General features: G+C 51.2%; 1 long non-coding RNA gene across 2 annotated transcripts in view; it reads right to left on the bottom strand.

The window, feature by feature from the left end:
• The window catches only part of LOC309643048, a 161,693-nt gene that overhangs the window by 138,091 nt on the left and 10,130 nt on the right, over nt 1–13,472 (bottom strand). The window contains exons 2-3 of one of the 2 annotated variants that reach the window (XR_014253505.1): nt 9,291–9,385; nt 7,889–7,944 (exon numbers count right to left, since the gene is read on the bottom strand). This is a non-coding gene — a long non-coding RNA (uncharacterized lncRNA). The remainder of the gene's footprint in view (nt 1–7,888; nt 7,945–9,290; nt 9,386–13,472) is intronic. The other variant, XR_014253506.1, reaches the window with a different exon arrangement.

The following is a 13,472-nucleotide window of genomic DNA, read 5'->3' as shown; positions in this document are numbered from 1 at the left end:
CTCGGCAGCCGCGGGGGGGGGGGGGGGGCGGGGCGGCCTTGGGATAGCCCCGCCCTTTCCCAGCCTCAGCCTCCTCCCCAGGAAAATGGGGATAACAGCCCCCATCAAGTGCTGGGGAGTGCTTAAGGAAGCACCTCAAAACGTCTGATGGGGCTGTACACTTGTGAGGTTATTTTTGTGTGTGAAGTGCTAATTAAAGCAGACAATTCACCGTGGATTTAGTCATGCTGAATAGGACATACATTTCTGTAACTGCAAGATGTGCATATAAAATGTATTAAGAAAGGATTGTACGTGTGCGTGAATGGATACATTCCGGGTGGGCTATGTGTGCATGTGCAGGATGTGTGTACCCAGGGCCTCTGTAGATAATATATGCATGGTATGTAAATGTGTATCTAGGTAGGGTATGCAGAGCATAGAGCTTTGGGGTTCAGAGTGTGTGTGTTCATAATACGTGTATATGCCTAGTGAGACTCTATGTAGGGTTTGTATGCATAGAATCTATGTGCAGGTAAGATATGTGTCTAGACAGGATAGGTTTTTGCTGAGTATACGTGAGTGCATGGTGTATTCATGTATGGGATATGTATGCTATCACAGGCACATAATGTGTCTTTTTGCAAGATGTGTTTTAAAGAAGATATATGTTTGCTTGTTTGGGTGGGCATGCATGTGCAAGGTGTATATATCACAGGGCATTATGTGGTTGTGAACACAGGATGTTTGTATGTGCAAATAGCATAGAAAGTAGTCTCTGTATGGGATAGTATGCATAAATGTGCATGTATGTGTTTAGGGCATGTGTATATGTGTGCAGTATGAGTGCATGTGAGCAGAGGGGATGTCTGTGAATGTGTGTGTCCAGGTATTTTTTGTATATTCAAGTATCTATAGAGTGTATGTATGTGAGCAGAGTACATATATGTGAAGGGCATGTGCATGTGTATGTTACATGTGTGTGAAAAATACATAGACATTATGTGAGATGTCTGAGTATGTGAAGTGTCTGTGGATGTCACAGAGCATCTGCTTCTATTCGGCCCCCAAATACTTCTAGTGTGGTGGTTAAGAACACAGGCTTTAGAGACAGGCTGTTTGGGATTGAATTATGGCTTTGTCATGTACTAAGTGTACGATCTTGGGCAAACTTAACTCCCGGTTGCCTTAGCTTCCCCATCTGCAAAATGGTAATAGTGATATCACCTACTTCACAGAGTTGTTATTGGGATTAGATGAGTTAATACTCGCTGTGGTAGGCAGAATAATGACTGCCCCCCCCAATTCTAATCCCCCAAACCTATGATTATGTTACCTTACATGACAAAAGAGATTTTGAAGATGTGATCATGTTAAGGATCTTGACATGAGAAGATTATCCTGAATTATTGGAGTATGCCCAATGTCATCACAAGGGTCCTTATAAGAGGGAAGCAGGAATATCAGTCAAAGAAGATGTGAGGACAGAAGGCGAGATCAGAGTGATGTGGCCATGAGCTAAGGAATGTGGGTGACTTCTAGAAACTGGAAAAGGTAGGGAAACTAATTCTCCCCTAGAGCCTCCAGAAGGAACACAGCCTGCTGATCCATTTTAGACTTTGAACTCAAGAAATGTAAGCTAATAAATGTGTTGTGTTAAGCCACTAAATCTGTGGTAATTTGTTACAGCAGCAATAGGAAACTAACACGCTTGTAAAAGTATGTACAAAAGTGCCAAGTACATAGCATGTATAAGTATCTGTTAAATAAATTCCGTGGAGGCAATGCTTGAGGCCCTAGGCAAGGCCTAGTTTCTCAGTCGCCAGATTTGCCATCCACATCTAAGGCTGCCTCAGGCTATCCTGGACCCTCCAAGATTCTGGATCCTGCCAGAGCCTGTGTTTTGCCATCATAACCATGGACACAACTTGGGGGGTGGAGGGAACGCTCCTTCAGTACCTGCCTGCTTCTTCTTCCTTAATCATGCGCTGTGGGTGGAGCTAGCACATGCATTTAGGCTTGTGGCTGAGGGGATTCAGGGGACAGGTTGAGAATCTTCAGACCTTCCCATTCACTTGCTCTTTGGACCAATCTCGGTAGGACAGGGTTGTTGTGGGGGAAGGGAAACTTGTGTGGGAAGTCGGTGCCTGAAGAGCCAGTGGAGTATATACATGGTCTTGTGCACAGAGAGCTACACTAGATCGCTGGTCACACTTGGCCACAATTTTAGCCATACAACTCAAGCCACCAAAGGGGGGAGTTCTTGCTCAAAGAACATGGCTCTTCCCTTAGCTCTCTGCTTCTTTTGCTGTCTTCCTCCACCTCCAGCTTGCGGCCCCTGGGGAATGATCCTCCCATGGTTCCCAGATGGGCACAGGGACTTTTGAGACATTGCCATGAGATAATGGAATAAGTGGATTAATTTGTACCACAATATATTTTTCATTCTTACAAGTATGTGCATGTGTGTGTGTGTATGTGTGATGTGTGACCCTCAGTTTCCTCATCCACACAAAGGGAATAGTAACCCTTTCCTGCCTTCCTCACTGGATGTTAAGAGACTTGAAAGATAACGTGCTCTACAATCACTTGGTATTGTCAGCGCCTGGGCCCTGGAGCCAAACGCACATTTACCTGGAGAAAAGAGGCAACTCCAGCCACTCTTGGGCATGGGGCAGTGCCAAGGCATAAGTGGGAAGGGCAAGTCACAAGGAATCTGAAGGACCATTGCTAGCAGTTAGATATCCATTTCTTCTCACCACAGAAGGTAACAGAGGAAGTCTGTCCCCCGAGGACACCTGCTTCAGGGCTGTGCAGATGTGTTTGAGCAAACAAATGTGTCCACAGGTCCACACTGTAGGGGTCAGTGTACATTCATGGCAGGCCCCAGGGAGGTGTGACAGAGCTTTCTGGGGATGAGCCCACCTGGGGTACAAAAATAGGATGGGGAGTTCTCTTTGTGCACTGAGATGGTTAAGCACGGAACTCTGTGGAGTTAGAATACCCAGGCAGGGAGCTCAGCTCCACCACTTCTGGCCAGTATAACTCTGGGAGCTTAGTTAACCTCGCTGCCTCAGCTTCCTCATCTACAAAATGGAATAATAATGATGTCTAATTCATAAGGTTGTTGTGAGGATTAAATGAGACATGAAATATTTATCACAGTGCCTGGCATATAACAAGTTCCCAATAAACACTGTTGTTGACAGCGATGATGTTATTGGCATCATCATTCCTCCCCTCTTCTTGGAGGAGGTGGTGTGGTGCTGTGGCCTGTGAGCCAGAGGGACCTGGTTAGAATCGAAACTCCACTGCTAAGTAGTTACATAAACTTCACCAGCTGCGCAACTTTAAGCCTCAGCTTCTTCATCTGTATAATAGGGTCAGTAATATCTACCTCAAAGGGACACCCCATGAGGATCAGAGTTTATAAATATGTGGCCCAAAAGCCATAGCTGGCCTTTAGTTAGGTTTGCTCGGCCTACACTGTAAATACATAGCTCATGCAGTTAATGAAAAAGTGAAAACATGCCAAAGGGTATACAGGGAAAAATAAGTCTTCCTTCCACCCCTGCCCTCTTCCTTGAGGCAACTACTATTTCCAGTTTTTGCATATCTTTCCAGAGCTAGTCTGTACAGGTACAATGTGTGCATGTATATATGTGTACCTCTTTTTCTTTCAATAAATGGTAACTTATACATTGTTCCATGCCTTACTTTTTTACTTGGTTCACCTTGGAGATCTCTCCTTATCTATGTATGAAGACTCACTTCATTCTTGGTTAAGGCTGCCTAGTATTCCATTGAACAGATGTCCATATGTCATTTAACCAGGCTCCTAATAGTGGACATTTAGATTACTTCTAATCTGCAAACAAAACTGCAATGACTATCCTTACACATCCATCATTTGGTCATCTGCCTGGTCACATGCTTTTTTTTTTTTTTAATTTTAGATAGTTTCCAATGAATTTCAAAGAAAAAACAAGATTCCTCATTACTCTTAAAAACTCAGACAACTAGCCATCACTGGCCCCCACTTTTGCATGACAATCCTATCCTTTAGAGAGAACTTTGCCCTCTCCAGTTGCCCCAGAACCCCTCTCCCTGCTGTCTTCCCAGCCATTTCTGCCCCACAGGCATCTGTGTTTAGGAACCCCTGGAAAGACTCATGATACGGCGTATGGAAATAGTGTCTGGTAGCCGAGAAATGCTATTGTTACTCTTTCATGGGGAATTACTACTCTATAGTTTTTTTGAATGGGCCTGTCTTAGGAGCACAGGTTCTTACATTCACACATGTGTGGGTGGGTGGCCTTCTTGTTGCATGTGGGGAACTGGTGGTCCAAACAGGAAGAGGAGTCATGCTCAGAGGCTCCTTGCTCACACTCACCGGCCTTCCACAGCTCTGGAAGGAGGGAGGAAGTTCCTTCACATATATCCTGTTCCATTTAACGAAATGAAGACTAACCTGCCTGTGAGAGCTGTGCTGGCCAGTACAGTAGCCATTCGCCACATTTAAATTAAATAATTAAATAAAATGAAAGTTAATTTTTTTTTGGCTGCACCTTGTGGCTTGTGGGATCTTAGTTCCCCAACCAGGGATCGAACTGGGGCCCTCTGCCGTGAAAGTGCAGAGTCCTAACTACTGGACCACCAGGGAATTTCCTAAATAAATAAATGAAATTTAAAATCAGCTCCTCAGTCACATTTGCCACACTTCAAATGTTCAACTGCCACATGTGGCTAGTGGCCACCATCTTGAAGTGCAGATATAGAACATTTGCACCATCACAGAAAGTTCTGTTGGACAGCACTGCTCTAGACTGTAATCTCCATGGAGGCAGGGGCTGAGTATCTCTTTTCCACAACTGTGATCCCATGTCAAGCTCAGAGCTGACACAAAGAAGGCGCTCAGTAATGGTTGTTGAATTAATGACTGAGGAATGAATGAATCAACCAACCAATGGCCCACAGGGGATACAGCCACAGGCTCCTACACAGCACCCCACTGAGGCAGGTTTCTGAGGGGAAACTGAGGATGCTCTAGGTCACAGGGACCTCAATGTAATGCTGGAGCCTGGCTGTCCCCAGGTAGGCCAGCAGGGTCACCCCCAGGACTGAGACCTAGAAAGGGAGCAGTCACCCATGGATGGTTATTTGAGTCAGAAACCTGTGTTCTAAACATTCCTGCTGTCACTTTTGGTGAGGTCTCCCTCCTTAAAATCTAAATAAAAGCCCCTTCTGAAATGCCCCAGTGTCTGTGGGCCTGAACTGGGGAGATCTCATTAACGCCTGGGGGTCAATGCAGAGCAATTCCAGTAGCTAGATGGGGCAGCTGAGTCCTCCCCCACCCAAGTCAGAAGGTGTTCCAGAGGCTGTGGTGCCTGATCTGTTCCTGCCTAAACCTCAAGTGTACACATGTGCTGAGAGAGAGGAGGGAGAACACAGGGGCTGAGAACCTGGGTAAGAGGACAGGAGAGGACAATGTGTACACCTGTGTGTTTAGAATGTGTGTGAATTCCTGCACTTATGTGTGTCTGTATGTATTGGGAGCCATGTGTGTGGTAGGGAACTGTGTATGTATTGGGGGGCTGTGTGTGGTATGAGGGGGGCTTTATGTATAGAGAGATCGGCTACATGAGTATGGTTAGGAGGCTGTGTGTGGAGTGCGTATTGAGGGCTATGTGTTGGGGGCTGTTTGTGGTGTGTGGTAGGGGCCTTGTGTGTATTAGGGGGTGTATGTGTGCTGTGTATGCGGTGGGGGGATGAGTGTATTGGGGGCCGCGTGTGTGGTGTGAGGGGGCTGTGTGTATTGGGAGGGCTGTGTGTGTGCATGTGTGTGGTGTGTGTAGTGTGTGTGGCTGTGTATGTGTTGTGGGTTGTGTGGGTATTTGTACTGTGTGATGGGAATGGGCATGTCTCTCCTGTAGCCCTGCTTCCTCACTCTCCTGGATGTGGGCCCAAGTTGACCCCTGGAATCAACCTGGGGAGCCCCACTGTGAAACACCTCCTCCCTCCATGAGGGGAGGCTCCAGCTGTTGTCACAAACGGCCTTTCCTGCCTCTCGGTTCTGGCAGGGCAATGGGGATGCTGGGTGGGGAGAAAGCAAAGACCCAGAGAGACAGACAGAAGTGGAGACAGAGAGAAGGACAGGAAGAGACGGAAGACCTGACCAGGCCCCGGAGACCAGGTGGGAGACATGGGGTGGATGGGGGGGCGGGGAGAGCGTTAAGTGAGCTGGGGGGAGGGGAAAAGCAGAGGGACAGTGGTCAAAGGCCAGAGGGAGAGATGAGAGGGAGAAGAGAGCGAGAGAGCGATGAGAGAAAGAGAGATTGATGCGGAGTGGGGAGAAAAGAGCGGTGGGGGAAAGCAGAGACAGTGGATCAAAGGCCAGAGACCGGGCCCGCTTTGTGGGGGGGAGGGGGAAGAAGGGGCGAGGGGAGGGGGCCCGGCGGGGGAACTGCCGGGCGGCGCTCGGGCGCTCTGAGCCGCATGGCTCCCCGGGGAGACAGCAGACACTTGGCGGAGATGTTACTCCGGAGTTGGAGACGATGATAAATATGATAATTTGTATAAAATCTGAATGGGTCTTGTTTTCAGGGAGAATGCCTCGGATGATGAATGGGTCCGGCTCTCAGATAGATGGCTGATAAAAAGTGTATTGGATTGTTGAGAGCGATTTTAATTCTCATTCTCTACCTGCAGATGCCGCGGCCGCCGAGCTCGGCTTCCTCCTCCCTCCTGCTCAGGCGCGGGGCGGCCGGCGGCCCGGCCGGCCTCGGCGGCTCAGGAGGCTTCTGAAATGACTCTAATTACAGAGTTATTAATTTTAAGAGGAGGGTGAGCAGGGGGTTTATGATTAATAATCGAGTGCCGGCTCTCGGCGGGCGGGGCGGGCCGCGGGCGAGCGCGCTCTGAGAGCGGAGGACGGCCCGGTCCCGGGGCAGCTCCAAGCCCGGAAGGCTCCGCGGCGGCGGCGGCCAGGCCCACCTCGCACACCGGCTGGGGCTTCAGAGGACTCTGGGCGCAATCCGCACCGCTCATCTCCACCCCCAATCCGACCAGCGGTCCAACCTCTAGCCCTGGCCCGTGCGCCTGCGCAGCCGAACGTCCGGCTCTCCGCCGGGGAGACAAGTGGGTCCGCCGCCCCAGTCCCACAAGGCACGAATCTGCCGCAGGAAGCGCACCCTCCCGGCTCCCAGCTCCCACAGGTGTCGAGGAGTGCCCGTGAACCCCAAGCCTGTGACTGACGCAGTGAGGGCTCCTTTAAAGACATACGATAATAACAATAGCATTTATGGGAGACCCTACGTGTGCCAGGAGCTGTGCTGGGTGCTTTAATGCTTTAATTTCCCCGTGCAGAATGGATGAGTCTCCCCACTTCTCAGAGGAGGAAACTAAGACTTAGAGAGTAATTTGTCCTTGCACCCCTCCCCTCCCCAGACAACTTCCCTAGACCAAGCGGTGGGGGGGCGGCGGGGAGGAAGGGGGCAGCAAGAGAGAAAGTTCCTCTCTCTAATTCACATCCGTCCAGTCACCTTCATCCCTAGTGTCTGCTCTAAGTGATTTGGCATATTGCCTAATACATTGTCCATCTTGGAGGAAGATGTTCAAAAGACTAGGCTGCAAATCGGGAAGGCAGACACCTAAAAGAAGTCTAGAAATGGTTTTGCTCCACGGGTGCTGGCACTTTGGGAATAATATCTGCCTGGCCACCGTGACTATTTTAAAGAACTCACAGGTCATTTAGAAGAGGCCATTTGGTGTATTAGGTGGGAATTGGTTAAATTCCAGTAAAAAATGAGACCCCCCCTCCAAACAAAAGGCCAGACCCCTCCTCCCCATACACACAACATTCATTTCTGCCTCACTCTTCCTAGATGGGTTAAAGATAGTTTCCACGTACCTGAATCATTCCAGAGCTTCTTCAACTTTTGTCTTTTGGCAAAGATAACTCCTGCCCTAAGAGGGAAAAGACAGACCTCTGTGGGCCTAGGGAAAGGAGAGACTGTAGGGTGGTTCCAGCATATAGGAGAGGGCGGTTCTCTGACCACAGTGAGGTCAATTCTAAGGTGCCTGTCACAGGGCCTGTTGTGTGGACCCAGAGGAGCCAGTAGAGAGGATGGGCTCATGAGTAGGACCCTCCATACTCCTCTGCAGTTCTCAGGGCACCTTGATGGGGAGCCATATGGGACAGCCCAAGTCAGGCCTGTGTGGGGAGGGCATCAGGTTCAGTCCAGGGAATTCTTGTCTGTAGCTGGTGTTGAGGATCAGGATCCACAGAGGCCCAATCAGAGGCTGAGCCCAGCTGGGGTGAGGCATGGAGGGGAGCCCTGCACCCCGTATTGAGGCTGCAGGCCTAAAAGCTGGAAAAGCCTGAGGGCCCATGGGAAGGGACAAGGCCTGGTTGGAAAACTCTTAAGGTGGGGCTCCCAGCTTTCTGCAAGGCTGGTTGAGGGTTAGTGGACTTGCAGCCTCACAGAATTGGCTGGCCTGGTCACAGAAGCCAGCTGTGAGTTTCCAGATTCAGAGGCCCTGAGCAGAGAAGAAGGAAGAGCATAGGGATGGTGAAAGGGGACTGGTGTGAGGATCTGGAAGAGAAAGGGGAGAAAGGCTTCTGGGTTTCACCAACTGGCTGACCTGAAGGAATCCTCTCAGACCCATTCAACCTCTGAGCCACAACTAGTGTCACTTTTCCCTCTGACTCCCCTCTGGGCACTAGGAATATTTAGCATAGCATGTGCTTAGGAGTGTAGGTTACGGAGGCAGTATCTGGGTACAGATCCTACCTTTGCCACCTACTCGCTGTGTGATTGTGGACACGTGACTAAAACTCTCTGTGCCTCAGTTTCCTCATCTTTAAAATGGGGTTAGTAATAAATAGTAGGCAGAATGAATGAAATTAATATATGTGAAGCATGTAAAACAATGCCTGACATGCAGTAAGCCCTCAGACATGTTAGTTGTTTTTATTATTAACCTTGCTCCAATGGGGCACCTGGCCTTCCCTCTAGGTCAACAACTTCCCCAGAGTACCTTTATATTACTGCTCTTTCTACCCCTGACACCCTGTGACTCTGCAGGAGACAATGCTCAATCAGTGCATGCAGAGACAGCTGGGCCTGGGGTGGGCATCCATGTATCAGTGGTTACTATACCCCATATTTAATACCACCCAATAATTCCATAAGGCAAAATTCTTATCCTTGTTTTATACACGTGGACACTTAGGCACAGGGACTTCAAGGGATGTGCCCAAGATCACAAAACTGGTATGTTTTGGAACTGAGAAAGGGGGGTGGGTCTACCTCAGGACCACCTGGCTCCATTTTTCACTCTTGGGTGCTGCCTTGTCTTGGGATTAGTGAGAAATTTTCCTCTTCTGTAGTGTACAGGAGGCTGCCTGGTAAGGGTGCATGAGATGAGGAGAAAAAAGTTGCCTCCAGACATGATACATGGGGTTTCCACTTCTGTAATCACTAATGGGGAAGAGTTTGCAAGGGGAGGGGAGGGGTCAGAGTTGAGACTGAAGTTACCCAGAGATCTAAACAGGCCTTAATTTATCATCTCACCCCACAGCACACACACACACACACACACACACACACACATGCACACACACACATATCTCCAATCTGTGCCTGAATCCTGACCATCCTGCCTCCATCTCTCACATCTACCCTCTCTTCTCTATCTCTCCTAGACGTTTCTCTTCCAAGACCTCTTCTCTTCTCTTGCTGAGACTGTTTTCCCAGTTTCTGCTGCTCCCTCTACCTCCAGCTCACTGTCTACACTTGCAGAGTGATCTTTCCCCTCCAAATCAGATCTTTTCTCTTCCTTGCTTAAAATCCTCCAATGACATCCCATGGCCTAAAGGAGAAAATCAAAACTCCTTAGCAAAAGTGGTCCTTGATCTAGGCCCTGCTTACCTCCCAACATTATTCCCCTTGCCTCAACTCTCACATCCATACTGGCCTCACAGAATCCTTTGCAGTTTCCCAACTAGGTGGGTTGCTGCCCCCTCCCCATACCTTTGCTCCTGACCTTCTTCTGCCTGGGAATATTTCACCCAGGTATCCCTGCATCTAGTGTTTCATCATCTTTCAAGACCTCATCCTCTTTATGAAGCATTCTCTGACACTCCCTGGGTCTCAATCACCCTTCCAGTCCATATCTTGACACTTTCTGGAGTTTCTTGGCAAAGCTTTCTCTTTGTCACCAGGTAATATCCTCCTTAAAAGCGGGGCCAGTGTCTGATTTACCTCTATAACTGTAATAGGGAAGAACGAATCTGACTCCATATTAGATCTGTTTCTTTTACTTCAACCTTTGTATTCTACTACTTTTGCTTTGAGTTAAGAATGTTGCCTATAACCTGAAATATACAGGATAGCCCATTGTCAAGGCTCTGCTCTTTAAGAGTATAACACTTTTCCATTCATATGGAGATTTTAAAAGGTGCAGAACAGGGAATAACACCTTTCTTGTTGGAGGCTTACAGGGAATTGACCTACATGGAGAGCTGCAAGAACAAAGGATTCCAACACCAAGAAATTTGCAACAACCAGCCACGCCCTTCCCTCACCTGGCCTTTAAAAATGCTTTGCTGAAACCCTTTGGGGAGTTTGGGGTTTGGGGGGTGGGTATGAGTCACCCTTTCTCCTTGCATGGCCCTGCAATAAACCTTTCTCTGCTCCAAACTCCAACTTTTCGGTATTGTTTGGCCTCGCTGTGTGTTGGGCCCATGAACTTTGGTTAGGTAACATAACCCCAGTGTCCGTCACAGAGCAGGCCCAGGCGTACTGACTGACTGACCAGTGCCCTCCCACCTGAGCCAGCTTGGTCACTGCCTCCCTGCCTTCCGCAGCCCAAAGGATTCTGGTCTAGGTATCAGTTTCTCCTGTCTCTGTGCAAAAGTAGGAATTGCCTGAGTTGCCCCTTTTCTTCCTGGAGGTATTTTACCCCCCACTCCTCTAGGCCAGCTCTGTGGCTGACCGGGCCAGACAAACAAGGCAGGAGGGAGGGGTAGAAGCCGGGAGGAAGAGCAAAGTGGGTTGGACCACATTGACCCAGAAGTTCCAAAGATTGGAAATTTTCCAGGCGCTTGTCATCCCAGGGTCTGCCTGGCGGGCAGGAAAGCCTTCCTCTCCTCAACCTTGGTCCCACGGGCACAGAGGCCTTTTGGGGTCTCAGTCTCCAGCCCAGCATCCTGGGTGCGCCAGAGCACGGTGGCTTGAAATGAGTGAGACCTGGGAGGGAGCGCTCCCACCTTTGTCCACGCAGAGACCTCGTCAGACCCAAGGGGTGATGCTCCTTAACACCCTTGCTCTGCCTTTCCCTCCAGTCCGCATTTCCACTTTTCATTTCTCTCTGCTTCTCTTCTGCACGGCTCCTGTCCCCTCCCCCGCTTCTTTATCTTCTTCCCTTTCCTCCTCCCCACCCTCTGGCCTGCGCAGTCCAGTGCCGCGCCCGGCCCCTAGAGCGAGCCGAACCTGCGCCGCGCCTCTCAGTCGCCGCGGGGAAGCGGTTCAGGAAATGCGCCCTCCGCTGGCGTCGGGTCGCGGTTCTCGCTGAGTTACTTTTTTCTCGCAGCTGTGCCCCAGCGCGCCCGCCTGGGCGCTAGGAATCTGTAAGCGAGGGATGTTCTCCGAGACCCTGCTGAAGGGGGGGCGGGGGTGGTGGTGGTTCTAGCTACCGGAAAGCTGGGGGCTCTGCGCTAATCAGCCAAAGCCTGTCCTCCCCGGGTTCTTGCCTCCCTTCGCGCTGGGGCCGGAAGTTCCAGGGGCCCAGTGCGCGCCCAAGAAAGAGCCGTGCGCCTTTTATTTACCCATCCCCTCCCCGCCATGGATCCAGGATGACATCCCACACAAAAAGTCCATTGCTTCCAGGGGCAGATACTCCTGTGCGCTTCGCGCCCTGGAACTTCAACTTGGAGTCTGGTTCTGCGCCGACACGGCCTAGAGCGCGGAGTGCGCAGACTGCGCTCCTCGCCCGGGCCTCCCGGGTCTTCCGCCCTTGAGCGTGAGCCCTGGCCGCCGCGGGGCGCGCTTCCACTGCTGAGCCTCGCAGGGGAGTTTTTGTAGATCAACAAAAGAGTTTGCTCTTTTGAGTTTCTTTTATTTTCTTTATTCTTTTGTACCCTCCTTCTTAGTCTCCCTCCCTGCTCTTCTTTCTTCCCTAACTTCCCTTTTCCCTTTCTTTTCGTTCGCTTTTCTTTCTCACTGTCTCTGACCCGCTTCTCTCCGTCTTTTTCTGTATCTCCCGCTTCTATTCTGGACCCCTCTCTGCCTCTGAGTCCCTGTCTTTCTTTGGGTCTCCCTTCCCGGACCCTTCGCTGTCCCTGCGCTAGGGTTGCGCCATCTTCCTGCATCATTTTTCCTGACTCGGCCGCCTCTTTCTCACTTTTTCTTTCTCCCGGCGGCCCCAGTCTGGCGGGCTCGGGTCCGGCTCCCCCGCCGCCGCCGCAGTGATTTATTCGCCTCACCCGGCGGAATCAGGTGCTGAACTGCGCCCCGGAACGAGGGAACAGATTTCTCCCAGGAAGGGTTTTGTGAACTAAACGACGCTAATTACGGGGTGGGGGACGCGCCGCCCGAGGAGGGGAGGTGCTCAGGGCCCAGCGCCCCGGGCTAGGGGAGAGGCCGGGGCCCGGCCGCAGCCCTCCCAGGCCGCCTCCCCTGCGCCTCTTGTCCCAGCATTCGCCTTTCCCTGGGAACTTTCCCGTCTGAGTTAACTATTAACCGCCGGCGAGAGGCAATTTTCTTCGGAATTTCAGCGATTTCCTTTTCGCGGTGGAGGCAGATTAACATGCAAATGGTGAGATGCTCGGCTTGAGTCTTCGCGCGGGTGAGGATGCCTCCAAGCAGTGTCCTTCGCGACGGCGGAAAACTACAGCGGAGCCACCCCAGTCCCCCGCCCGTGCCTGGGCACGAAGCCGTGACCGAGCCACTGCCCGGCCGGTGCCCGGGGTGAAGGTGGAAAAAGCCGAGCGGCTCGTGCTTGGGGGCGGGGTTGAGGGGGGAGCTTAATCGGGCACGGCCACCCGAGGTTCCCGCGACCAACACAGCCTGGTCCCTGCTCGGAGCCCAGCACGCGGGCACGCCCTTGGAGGGGTTGGCAAACTCGGGGGAAAGCCCTTTCCCGCCTGCAGAACTTCCAGACTGTCCCTCAATTCCTCCCCCTTTGCCACTGCCGAGCACCCCCAACACACACAACACCCTGCTCTGGCTTGTGATCGCTGCAAACTTTGTCAAACTTGAGCCGCTGGGCACAGACCCCTCGCCTTTTCCTCCTTTCCTCTTGCCCGTCCGGCTCTTCTTGAAGCAGGACAGGAGGGGTTTCTGGGCCTCCGGACTCGGGCGAGGACAGTTTGGGAAAGTCCAGGCCTCGCCTGTCTGGGACGTTAGCCCCTGACCGCCCGCCAGGCCGCCGGACACCCAACGCGCTCCACGGCGCAAGGCTGGTGATTGCCGCGGCCAGGCTTCGCGAGG

Source organism: Balaenoptera physalus (genome assembly GCF_965194825.1).
Source record: "Balaenoptera physalus genome assembly, chromosome: 14".
NCBI classification, from domain to species: Eukaryota; Metazoa; Chordata; class Mammalia; order Artiodactyla; family Balaenopteridae; genus Balaenoptera; species Balaenoptera physalus.
The sequence above is the reverse complement of the archived record's forward strand: the minus strand, read 5'-3'. Positions and strand labels throughout refer to the sequence as shown.